This window comes from Ptychodera flava (assembly GCF_041260155.1).
Source record: "Ptychodera flava strain L36383 chromosome 3 unlocalized genomic scaffold, AS_Pfla_20210202 Scaffold_25__1_contigs__length_14229661_pilon, whole genome shotgun sequence".
NCBI classification, from domain to species: domain Eukaryota; kingdom Metazoa; phylum Hemichordata; class Enteropneusta; family Ptychoderidae; genus Ptychodera; species Ptychodera flava.
In genome coordinates this window covers 7374310-7385889 of record NW_027248279.1, presented here as the reverse complement: position 1 = coordinate 7385889, position 11580 = coordinate 7374310, and positions in this window count along the sequence as shown.

The window sequence follows — 11580 nt, the reverse complement described above, 5'->3', positions numbered from 1 at the left end:
CTTTATATCGGATCACAAACTGGGACAATTATTTATAAGAGCACAAATGACGCTGCATTTTCATGTGATGCTTTTAAAAATCACCAAGGTTTCAAGGGTAAACTTGGATAACTGAGTGGTATGATCGATGTTCCATTTGAGTTCCTGGTAACGTACCTAAATTAACCCAACATTTGGAAATTCAGGGTTGAGAGAAGTTGAGTTATAGTACAATAACAGAGGAGTTAGACCCTTATTTTACATCGGGTAAATCCTACACGCTTTTAGTTCATTTATTTGTTTGTTTGTAGACCTGTTCCTTGTTATGCGAATGCTGTGTATGTCTTCTACTTTGACACTTTACCGTGTCAGAAGTCATACTTTATCGTGTAGATTTTATTACTGTGTATTTTTTGGTATATATTTGGAAGTTGAAGTTTTTTAATACGTAAACATATTTCCTAAACTTATATATGCACAGGCTTGTAACGGAATCTTTGCAATAAAACATCTTAAACAGTACTCTGGTTTGCGATGTGCGATTCATTTACTGACAATTACAGTGACGTCTCATGAATGCATTTGTGTGAGGGCGCTATACATTGTGATTGTGGCGTTTGTTTCAAGTTAAAACCCCTCACCAGCTATCTATGTAGTATTGTGACTAGGACTGTAAATCAATCTATTCATATGAAATGTTAACACAAATGTACAAACAGCATTTATCACGCCCTTATATGATATCAAAATTACCATTTAATGCGCCAAGAAATAATTTTTGTATACATGTTTGGTTTCTTGGGCCTCCTTGTTGTTGTTATCATGTTTGTATTTAATTCTCTAAACTTCCATCCTACCACCATATTTCACACCCAATCTTACTACCTGGGGTTCATTGGAGTCCAACTCAAACTGCGTAGTTTGCCATTCACGATGCTCATCAGAACTCATATTTCCAATTTGATGAAATTTCTTTGTTAAAAAATAATAAGAAATGCACTAATTAAAATGTTTCGGTGACGCATCTATAACACAACTATGTTATATTCTTACATCGTTTTTGATTGGTCTATTTTATCGTATTTATTTTTTCATTGAGAACCAACAAGCCAAAAGCCAACTGATAGGTCTGACAGTACAAGCTAAGAAACAAAGTTTGACACTATTTTGTCATTTAACACCTTTCTTTTCATTGTTGACAATTCGCTGCAAAAGAGATGCAATAAAAGCTGTATCACGTTGGTTCAGGCGAATACTATTCCTTGCCAACAATTTCTTTATCTCGACAGATTTCCTAATTAAGTTTTCAAATAATAAAGTGAATCAATAAAGCCTGGGTCGTCAACCTTCTTTCTAAATCCTGCAGAGATGGTTGAGATGTATCACAAAATCATAAAAAATGCTTTCCAAGAAATTTGACTAAAGATGGCTATATGCACTGCTTGCTAGCTCTGATCGATGTAACTCTGTATCTACACTTTCAGCTCACACGCAAAATTAATAATGCATTTTTAATTATGGAAATGGGCAAATCTTAAAGAATCTGTGCACCTTCATGCCAATAGCAATCTATTGAGTAGCTCATTTAATCCCATCACAAACAGTCTGCGGTATAAAACACACTTTTAATCTGATGATACCTCCCAGTCATACAAACACATTTCGCTACCTGTCAACTTCAAATTTACTTGATAAACGTTTGATATGTTTAACAGTTCAGTAGTCTTTGTCACACTGGTACATAGCGAAAGCTGATAGCTATACTTTCACTTACTTTGCCTTCAATTGTAACGACCACGCGCAGTCAAGGTCATTTTGTTGAAATGAGACCGTTATAGCCAAAAAGCCCTAGATCTAGAGTTTGTATTCCGTAAAGATATCGGGGTAGTAAGTTTGAAACCAGTAACTTACACCAGCAAATGCCTTTCTAAATTGTGCCAAAGCGAACGTAAATTCCAACAAAGGCCAACATGAATACAATTTCGTCTGTGACACTGCAGTATAGTACAAGATCTAGATCGCTGCATTCGATCGTTGATACCACAGTCCACACCGTATACCGTAAGGTCTACGGCGACTTTTTCCATTCTTTCGTGCAAATGTCTGTGTAAAAAACTCCACATTCTCAGAAGCATGAGGCAGTTTATTTCTCTAAATTCACGTAAGTTTTGGCCGAAAAAGTCCCGCGTGCCAATAGCAAACTTTTGTCTGATGACAGGCTCCTGTTTACCTATTTAGAAGATCGTAGACCTCGAAAATGGTATAAAAATTCAGCTAAATCAACAAACAATGAAACTCCCTACTTTAGTGTAAAGTTTTAATTTAAGAGCACCAAGCGACGACAGTTTTGAGGAATCCGGGTAAGGACTGAACATTTCCGTAGGAATGAGGAGAATTATTCGTGGCAACTGTAAGACAGTGAGGAATGTCTGTCCAGTTTAGATCTTGAAGTTTGAGTACATCGAGCAAATAGTGATAATTGGTTACTCATAAAGTGACAATATTTCTTTGTCTCAGCACACAAAATACTTGCTGTAATCAGTGAGTATGCTTTACAGTATCAACGGGAACTGAGGATTGTTTGAAGTTATATTTGAGTGTGTATGATTTTCTTCATCTGTTGTCGATTATTTATTTTCACATGCATAGAGATTAGAACTATTGAGTGGGTTGGTATGCAGAGCTTAAGTTGCCCTCAAGAGGTAATTTACATAGTGTAGAGTCTTTTAATACTATGGAATGGCTGTGGAAAGTACACTTGCGAATGAACATTTGTTTGAAATGTATTTTTGGTTTTGAAATTTCTACTTTTACGCCCCCCCCCGGGGGCGTGTTATGTGTTGCTCTCGAAATGCAACTAGATGCTTTATTATGTTCAATAGTGTCTGTTTTTGGACCTATCAAATGAGGGAGGGAGCTAAATTTCATCAAACAATAAAATGACGTAATATGCGATGATTATTGCTGAATACTAATTATAAGTGTTTATATATCAAATTAATATTATAAAAATTGAATATTCTCAACGAGCCTCTTACCTTCATAACTGTTTCCATCGATGTCCCGATTTTAAAGAAACGGTTTGTATCTTCCGTGGCGTCTGGGTAGTTATACAAACTTCTCTGAGCAGTTGAAATCAGTTGAAATGCTGCCCTGTATGCGAATAACATTCGAAAATTGGATATATTGTTGAGAGCTTGGTCCTCTTCTTACTACTGTATACCAGTATGACTTTGCATCACGTGACCTCGACAACAATTGCAAACCCAAAACTGCGCACTTATTCATGTTTAAATAGTTTATTTGAACCAGAGAGATAACTTCCATTAAACTGTAACAGAAAATATATTTAAAATGTTGCTCGGTTGCGATGCTCTACATCGCCACTAGTAATAGAAGAAGGCAGACATCACAATATCGATTTAAAATGGAGCATGTGTATTCTGTAATTTGAAGGAAAATAGAGATGAATGTCATTTTCTCTCAATCTGTCCTATTTATAAAGACCTATGACAAGAATATCTCCCTCCCTTCTTCCAGACTGGAGGCAACTCTGTAAACTTTTACAGTCTTTTAACAGTCTGCACATTCTGGTCTGCTAATTTAACTAGTATTTAAATATATTTATTACGCATCTAAAAATGTATATCTGTAGACCAATGTATCTGAAGAACCATTTGTGACATTGTTTTCGTTTTGAAAATTAATTTGTATATGGGCTGGTTTGAAAGATTTCCAGTTATTTACAAATAAATTAGGGTGGTCATACTTGTTTTATTTATTCTGTGCTGCTACCATCGATATGTTTCCATGTAGAGTTGATGAAATATTTTTTTTACTCGAAAATGTCCAAAACTCGAAGCAGAAGGTTACAGGATGAAAACGAACAAATAATAAAATTCATCAATGTTACTGCTATCGGCTATTTAATGGTACAAAAAATATCTTTAAATGCGCTTCTGTTGTATAATTAAGCAATAAACCACAACCAGTCACGTAATATCACATGATTTTTACCAGTTTACGATAGAAAGTGCTTATTTATGAAGTGAACTAGTCAAAACCGAGTGGTTTACCGTATCTATTATTCAACTGATTTTTTGTCTGACATGGAAAGCATATGCTTGTCATTTATATGTAAGCGACCAAAATTGAGAGTGAAAACTATATTAATAAGGAATTTAATTATATTTTAGTCCAAACACGGGACTATGTACCCTCGAGACAATGGCCATCTGCCCTATACTTACGTCGGGCAAATGGTCAAGCCTCGGGATCACAGTGTCTTGTTCTGGCTATAATATAGAATAGTAACTCGTCGATGACGCTGAGGGCGTATAGTCATCACTTGACTGAAAGTGAACCGAAACCCTCTCAACTCAACAACTGTGGTATGTAAAAGTGTTCAAAATACATGTTTTACGTAGAAAACTAACTTTTAATATTATCTCTTGGTTTGGCCATCTCTCCGTCAGAGATAAAACGAGATTATCAAGACTTGTTAATATCTGCAAAAAACTAGTTGGGGTACGATTCAATGACCTGGAAAAAATGTACACACAGGCTCTTCGGAGGAAAAGCTTGTTGATTTTGAATTACAAATTTCACCCATTACATAGTCATTTCCAATATTTTCCTTCGGGTTGCCTATTATTGGTGCCTAGAGCAAAGAAAAATGTTTTTTAAGAAATCGTTCATCCCGTCTGCTGTTGCCATTTTAAATAAGAACATGTCAACACTATCGTCAGGAAGCAGAGCTTCCATTTTAACAGAGGATTTAGGATTGGCTTATGTGTAGTTGTCGTTTTGTGTAACTGTTCTTTATGTAGTTGAAGTGTTTTGCTTTTAACGCCTGGTGCCAAAGATAATTTTCCACTGAGATTGGACAATATTATTATTAGTTTTATTATAAAATCCGGTTTTATGAAATGAAACATGAAAATCGGTAATTCGCATAACGATGTTAAGGTACATCAATGCGCCATTCGAATATGAAAATAATTTCGGCTTATATGGAAATGCATAGAATTGTCATTCGCAAAAAACACACACAAATATTTTAAGTGAAACCATGTAAAATAAATATGTAATAAAAACATGGCCCAAATAAAGGTCTATGTGCCCTCGGGACAGGAGACCATTTGCCCTATTGACATCTGGCAAATTGTCAACTACCCTTGGGCATATAGTCGCCTATATGTACTGTAATATATTTGTATCGTTCAGATAATTATTGTCGTAGTGTATGTAGTCGTAGTCATATGACGTGACTTTTGGATACTCTGCGTGCGGCCTGAACGCAGCACTGACCATCGTTGTTTCAGTGGAATCTATGTCTACTGCATATAAAATTGCTCTCGTGCATAAAAGATCAGGCGACGGCGGTTTATGTATACGAATATGTATGCCCGTATTGGCAACAAACTAAGAAAAAGGGCTAAAAATTGCCAAGTGGATCTATTTTGTCAGACTTAATATGACGTGGTTGTACACATTTTTTGCGTCGAACCACCGTGTTAACGTTTCTTTAAATTGATAAGCATATTGAAAATCTAAACAAAAAATTGCGACTCAGCAACATGGATAGCAAAATGCGTGTTGTAGTGACGTAGAATGACCAGATTATAAACCTTGTATTTTCTCAAGTAAAGACAAACTAGGCTTTTGCATGTTATTCATTTTTTCTTCCAAAACGTGGTTCGGCAAGTTGAAAGTAAGATATTCATTCCTTGTTTTCTGGAAAAATGACCGATTTCCCTGTTGTCTTACAGTGCTACTTACATTATAATTGTCGGTTGCTGACCGAAAATTGTGGGTAATTGTAGGATCGGAAATGAAACGAAGTTTGCTATACATCACTGTGGACTTCCACAGCATTAGAACGTTACTATCCCTAAAAGTTGTTTCTCATTACTCAAAAGCATAATGGGTCATTCCGTGAACCATGTATCTGACCTCACCTATATACGAATTTATTTTTTGAATTCGTTAACAGGAGGGAGCATATAGGAATTGAGCGTTTGCCTGAATTTAAAATTGATGTTGGATTTGGAAACGGAAGTCGGAGATTTTGTATGAGTCGGTACCAAAGTTGTAAAGATTTATGAGATTGGTTGTACTAGAAGTAAAAAGCCGTTCCACCATTAGCAACTAATTCCAAAAGGCGAATGCCTACAGCTTCGAAGGTTACATCACATATGAGAATATTTAATGTACTCAGTGACTTGTTTGTAATGTCTTAGTTGTTAGGGAAAGGACGGAAATTATTGGGGGGGTGGTGCTTTTTTGGGGCGGGTCTCTGTTTTTCGCACAAGCATTTTGAAGGACCATCAAATTTTAGGCATTTCTTTGGGTGGGTCTCACCCGTTTTTGAGCTATTAGAATGCAAGATGTGGCCGAAACAGTGCTTTATCCATAAATATAAATCATAATAAAAGGAGGCTATTGGGCAAACAATAAACAATTCTCCCGAACAAAGCTATATCTGTGCTTTTATTTCATTTTTGATAATTTATGTTAATGTACTTTAAAATGTGACCTAATATGTGGTGAGAGTACAAGAAATTTTATTTTTAGAATTAATCTAAATATTGATTAACTATGCATTGCAGTCTGTATAAAAACTATGATATTTTTCCAAAAGAAAACTCAGCAAAAATTCCCAATTGACAGGCGTTAGATAGTTAAAATAAATGTAGTGATTAGAAAAGGGTGGTTACAAGTGCATTATTATCTTTTGGTTTTTAAGTGCTTGACAATTGATGCGGATGTACTTGATCAGAACAGGATGTTTGAAAGTGCTGATGTGAATAACAAACCTGATTTTGGAATTTTACACAAAAGTATCATTGAATTCACTTTTCATGGTAGTCTAGGGGTAAACTATTAAACGTTTTTCTCGCCAAAAATTGCTATATCTGTGCATTTATACGAAAATGTTGTTCAGCAGTGACTTATAGGCAGCAATAAAATCTTGACAAACAATAATAGTACTCTTTTTACAATAAAGCCGGACTATAAATGAAGAATAACATTACAGTTACTGACCTTTTTTACTTTGAATAGCCAATTGTATTGCAAGTAGTTGATATAATAACTTTTTGTGAAATGTCGTCTTTTGTCATCAATTTACTTTAGACCTTACAGAAAAGTGATATTTATAAAGGTTAAAAGTATTCTCAAGGCCAAATAAGAAATTGTATTATTGAAATGGACTGTGATACGATTAAGGAGTGGCAATGATTTTTGCGCATGAACATGGCGAGGGTCATTTTTTCTCGCAAACACTTTTGAAGGGTCACTATTTTGTGCGCACCGTCATTTAGAATAGCAGCCCCTCTTTAATTTCTGTCCTGTCCCTTAGACTAATGCATGAGTTACCAAAACAGACTGGTTACTACAGCCTACAGCTTTCCATATTCAAGGCTGTGACTTTTAAGGACCTGCTAATCCATCAAAGGCGTATATAATCTTAACATACAGCTATTCGGCAGTATGTTGTTGATTTTGTTATTATATAGCATCGAGAACAATATTGGAAATTGCTCTCCGTAATATTTAGAGTTTCAAGCTCCGTCCCCATTTGCAGCGCATTTTGCAGTGGCCTCAGAGAGTTAACTGTTGACGATTTGTAGAATATGTCTCGCAACATATAGCTCAAAGGCTTTAATGAAATGCCCTCAAGATGGCGTCCCATAGTTGCGCTATATATCGTTAGATAAATAGTTGACATTGTACAGAACTGTCAATAATTGGTCCATATGACGCAGATGTAATGAATGTACGATGTAAAATATAAGGTTACCAGTGTCGGGCGATACGCTGCCTAAGCGTTCCCGTGCATCCTTTGCAGCATTTTTCCTAATGAATACATAGTGCGGTGCCTTATTTGTCGATATTGTTAATGGATTGTGGGGAACTTATGAAGAATGATACCGGGTCTCACTAATATATTGGATTGTCATGGAAAAACAAAAAATTATTGCAAACATAAATGAAACTTATAACTGTGTTAATTTTTTCTACCATTATACTTAATTGTTGCCCACACACAATACTGCAATGATAGTGTCATGCATAAAACGGATTAACAACTATGTATCTCTCTTCATAATTTTTAATAATTATGATTAAACTATGATTAAATAATGAATGAATGATGCTTTTCTATTGTATTGCTTTATGATATATATGAATATGTTTTGCAGCTGTCCTTTGTTCCCGTTCTTTACATTCTGAGAAAGGGCCACAATTGACATTTCATCCTCAAACTATGCTCAAAGTCACCTGGCAAGCGGTGTGTTACTGCCACAACATGTCACCGTGCCATGATTATTTTACTCACAGGGAGAACAGAGAGAAAACTCGAGTGATAGACAAAAGCCAGACACTTTGTTTTACATACTGTAACGTATTATCTGAAATTAGGCCCAAAATGCCAACCTTTAGAGGACTAAAAGTTTCCTCTAGTTAATGGTAGCGTAGTCGTGGCAATGTCGAGCCTAGATGGCGATGAACCGGACCATCACAAACCGTAGTTCGATATATGGACCGTGTGCACGACGGAACACGCACCGAGATTTGGCTGGTAGCACAAGTCACACGGCCGACCGGCGTGCTCGAGCAACCCGCTCACTGAACAACTATGAAAACCTGAAATAGCACGACTAGTTTAACAACCAAGACAAATATACCTCACCGAGGCTAACATGAGGTGTCCGCACAAATCGTGGAACAGGTTTAAACAGAAAATAAAAGGGAAACAACGGTTAGACAAAAGTTCAGCTCAGCACAGCTTTGAACACGATGTTCACTGCACGACAGCAGGTCTAGAAGTCGGCAAAAGTCAGGGGTTGTCGGGATATTACAAGTTTTCCTACGTGATCTAAGTCCGTCCTGATATGGAGCCGACAGATCTTATTGTGCTCTCAAATACAGGGATTCCGAACCTGAGATTCAGGAAAAGTTGCATTTTCTGAGCCAGGAGCAAGAGCAGTGTAACTGGTTACTGACCCTGAAGTTCCGCAACAATACCTTATTACAAGACGTCAGCTTTAATCCAACTTACGGCCTCGTTTGCAGTCATTCGACAATTATTTCCTTCAGCTGCGCGCGTCCAATGATCCGTTGTGTAGCCATAGGTACCTGTGCCCGTCTACAGAAATATTAGATGACTACAGTGAACTTCCTCCTGCTACTTAAACTATACCAAGGGACAGGTAAGAAAGAATTTGTAAGTACTGTTTCACTCGGTCAGTTTTTGGGTACGTGAATGCGACTGACTTCACAGCTGAAGTCCAGTACGAAGAATGACGTTTGCTGTTCAGAGAGTAAGCATTACTTATATCCGGCATCGATCTCCGTGTCTCCGTAAATGTACGATCATCCTTTCGGAAAACCAGTATTTGAAGAACACATTGCTAAGTCTAGTGCTATAAAAGAACGTTCTTGGTTGAATATGCCAACCTATAACATGCAACCAAAGATGTGATACTTGTAAATGAAAGTCAATTTCGTTTATAACTCGGAGCCCGTCGACGATGAATTTTCCTTGAGTTTAAAAGTTGATGCTCCGGTAGATATCACTCCATAAAATACTTTTTTTTTAATTTTCCTGCAAGGTCCATCCTAAGTGGTCGTCAATGAATATACTAATCTTTATCGGAATGACGTTATTGTGTGGCGTGAAAGGAACTCCGACAGGTATGTTAAACAAGCTGTCTGGCTATTTGTCTTTCGCTTGATTTTTTTCTAGTAAAATAATTATGGCACGGTGACACTTTGTGGCAGTAACATGCCGCTCTCCACTTGGAGCACATTGTGTAGATGGAATGCCAATTATGGCTTTTCTCAGGCTGTAAGTGACAGGATCAAATGACTCATCCATAATATACACTACTCACAAAGCAATAACGCTAGTAAACATGAATCATTTAAGTTTCAATCATGATCTGACGCCATCTCCAAATTTGCGTAAACAAACCATGGAAACTTGTCAATGTTCTCTTTACTGAATATCGAGTGGCATAATTATCTATGTCGTCATTTGTTATGACAATAATGCAGAGAACTGAATGATCTAGTGTTTACTTTTTCGATTGACTGTCACCTTACAATGCTTCGTTTGCCAGGAATAATGACCACATTTTCATGTATAAATTATTTCCTTATCTCCGTCTCTGAAATAATAGGTAACCTCAAGGCAGATGCATGGTACTTGTGTTTTGAAAACATAACATACGTTTCTAGTGTGAAAATGCCATCACTTTCAAATGATCAGGGTTTATTGTTGACTTTAATGTTTATACACACAATACGCACCAAAACTGTTTGGACTCGTTCTAACATCGATCCCACAGATGACTTCAAAATTTTGAAAGACTTTAACCATCGTATCAAGAAAGCATTCATAAATTTACAGCCTATTAAAATGTCAACTCATCAACTTTAATTTCCTAAAGTGGTGAGTGCGATTGGTAAAACAAAATGGTGCATTACTTCATATCATTTACATATTTTGCTAATATTGCGAGTATTTAATTTTAATTTGGTGAACCCATATATCATCAATCTAAAAAGACTTCGTCTTTTGTTAACTGTGAAATGCTTAGTAGATCTCTTCAAGAGTATCATCATTTGTCTAAATTCAATTACTTCAACAGCATTGTACATCCACTGTATCCTTTTGGAAAAAATTCAAGGCGATCATGTCTCCATTTTTCGTTATTACGGTCTTGACAGCAAACTGAAGAAACTCATCGGGTTTGTTTACTGAAATAAACAGAAAAGGGAACTCGTGGTTGTCATGCACATTGGTCTCTAAGCTTACGGAGCCTTTTTTTCTAAAAGTCGACGTCGAGGGGAATTCGTATTTTACACTGCTCCGGTCAAATAAGAAAATCATTGTCTATATGTTATCTTAAATCAGTAGCTCGGTTTGTGAACTACTATATTTTAAAGATGGGGATTTAGCCTACCGATTTTGACTGTGATGTTTTCGCTATGTGACTGGGCGTCGTACGTTGTGAGTTCGAATCTTTTTGAGAATTTAAATTTACTGAATTATTTACCCTTTCATGTATCTCATAATCAGACCCATACTACTCGTTTTATATTCGTTACAAATAGTGTGATAATAATATAAATTAAATTTATGCTACAAATCAAATATAAACTATGATTATACTTTAAGTCTTATTAGTCCAGCTTATTTACCTATTCTGCGATATTCCATCTTTGTATCATGAAGAGATTATTCTTCTTGAGTCAGAAATATAATGGTCGAACTTTTGTATGATGAAAGTTAGAGCAAAGGTTCATGTGTTAAATAATACTGAGTGATATTATTTGTTGAAAATATCATTTTAGAGCCGGGTCTCATTGTGCATTTATTGTTCAAATAACTTTACATAACTTCCGCTGAATTATTCAAATACATCAGACTTCAGCTAACGCATTAATATGTCATGAGTTACGGGGCATATGTGTATAAGGCATGTGTTATTGCTTACTTGAGTATGTCTAATGAACGCAAACTTCACTGTTTCCGTTGCAAAATATTAAGTAACACCTCCAGTAATATCGGGTCGTGATTACAGATGA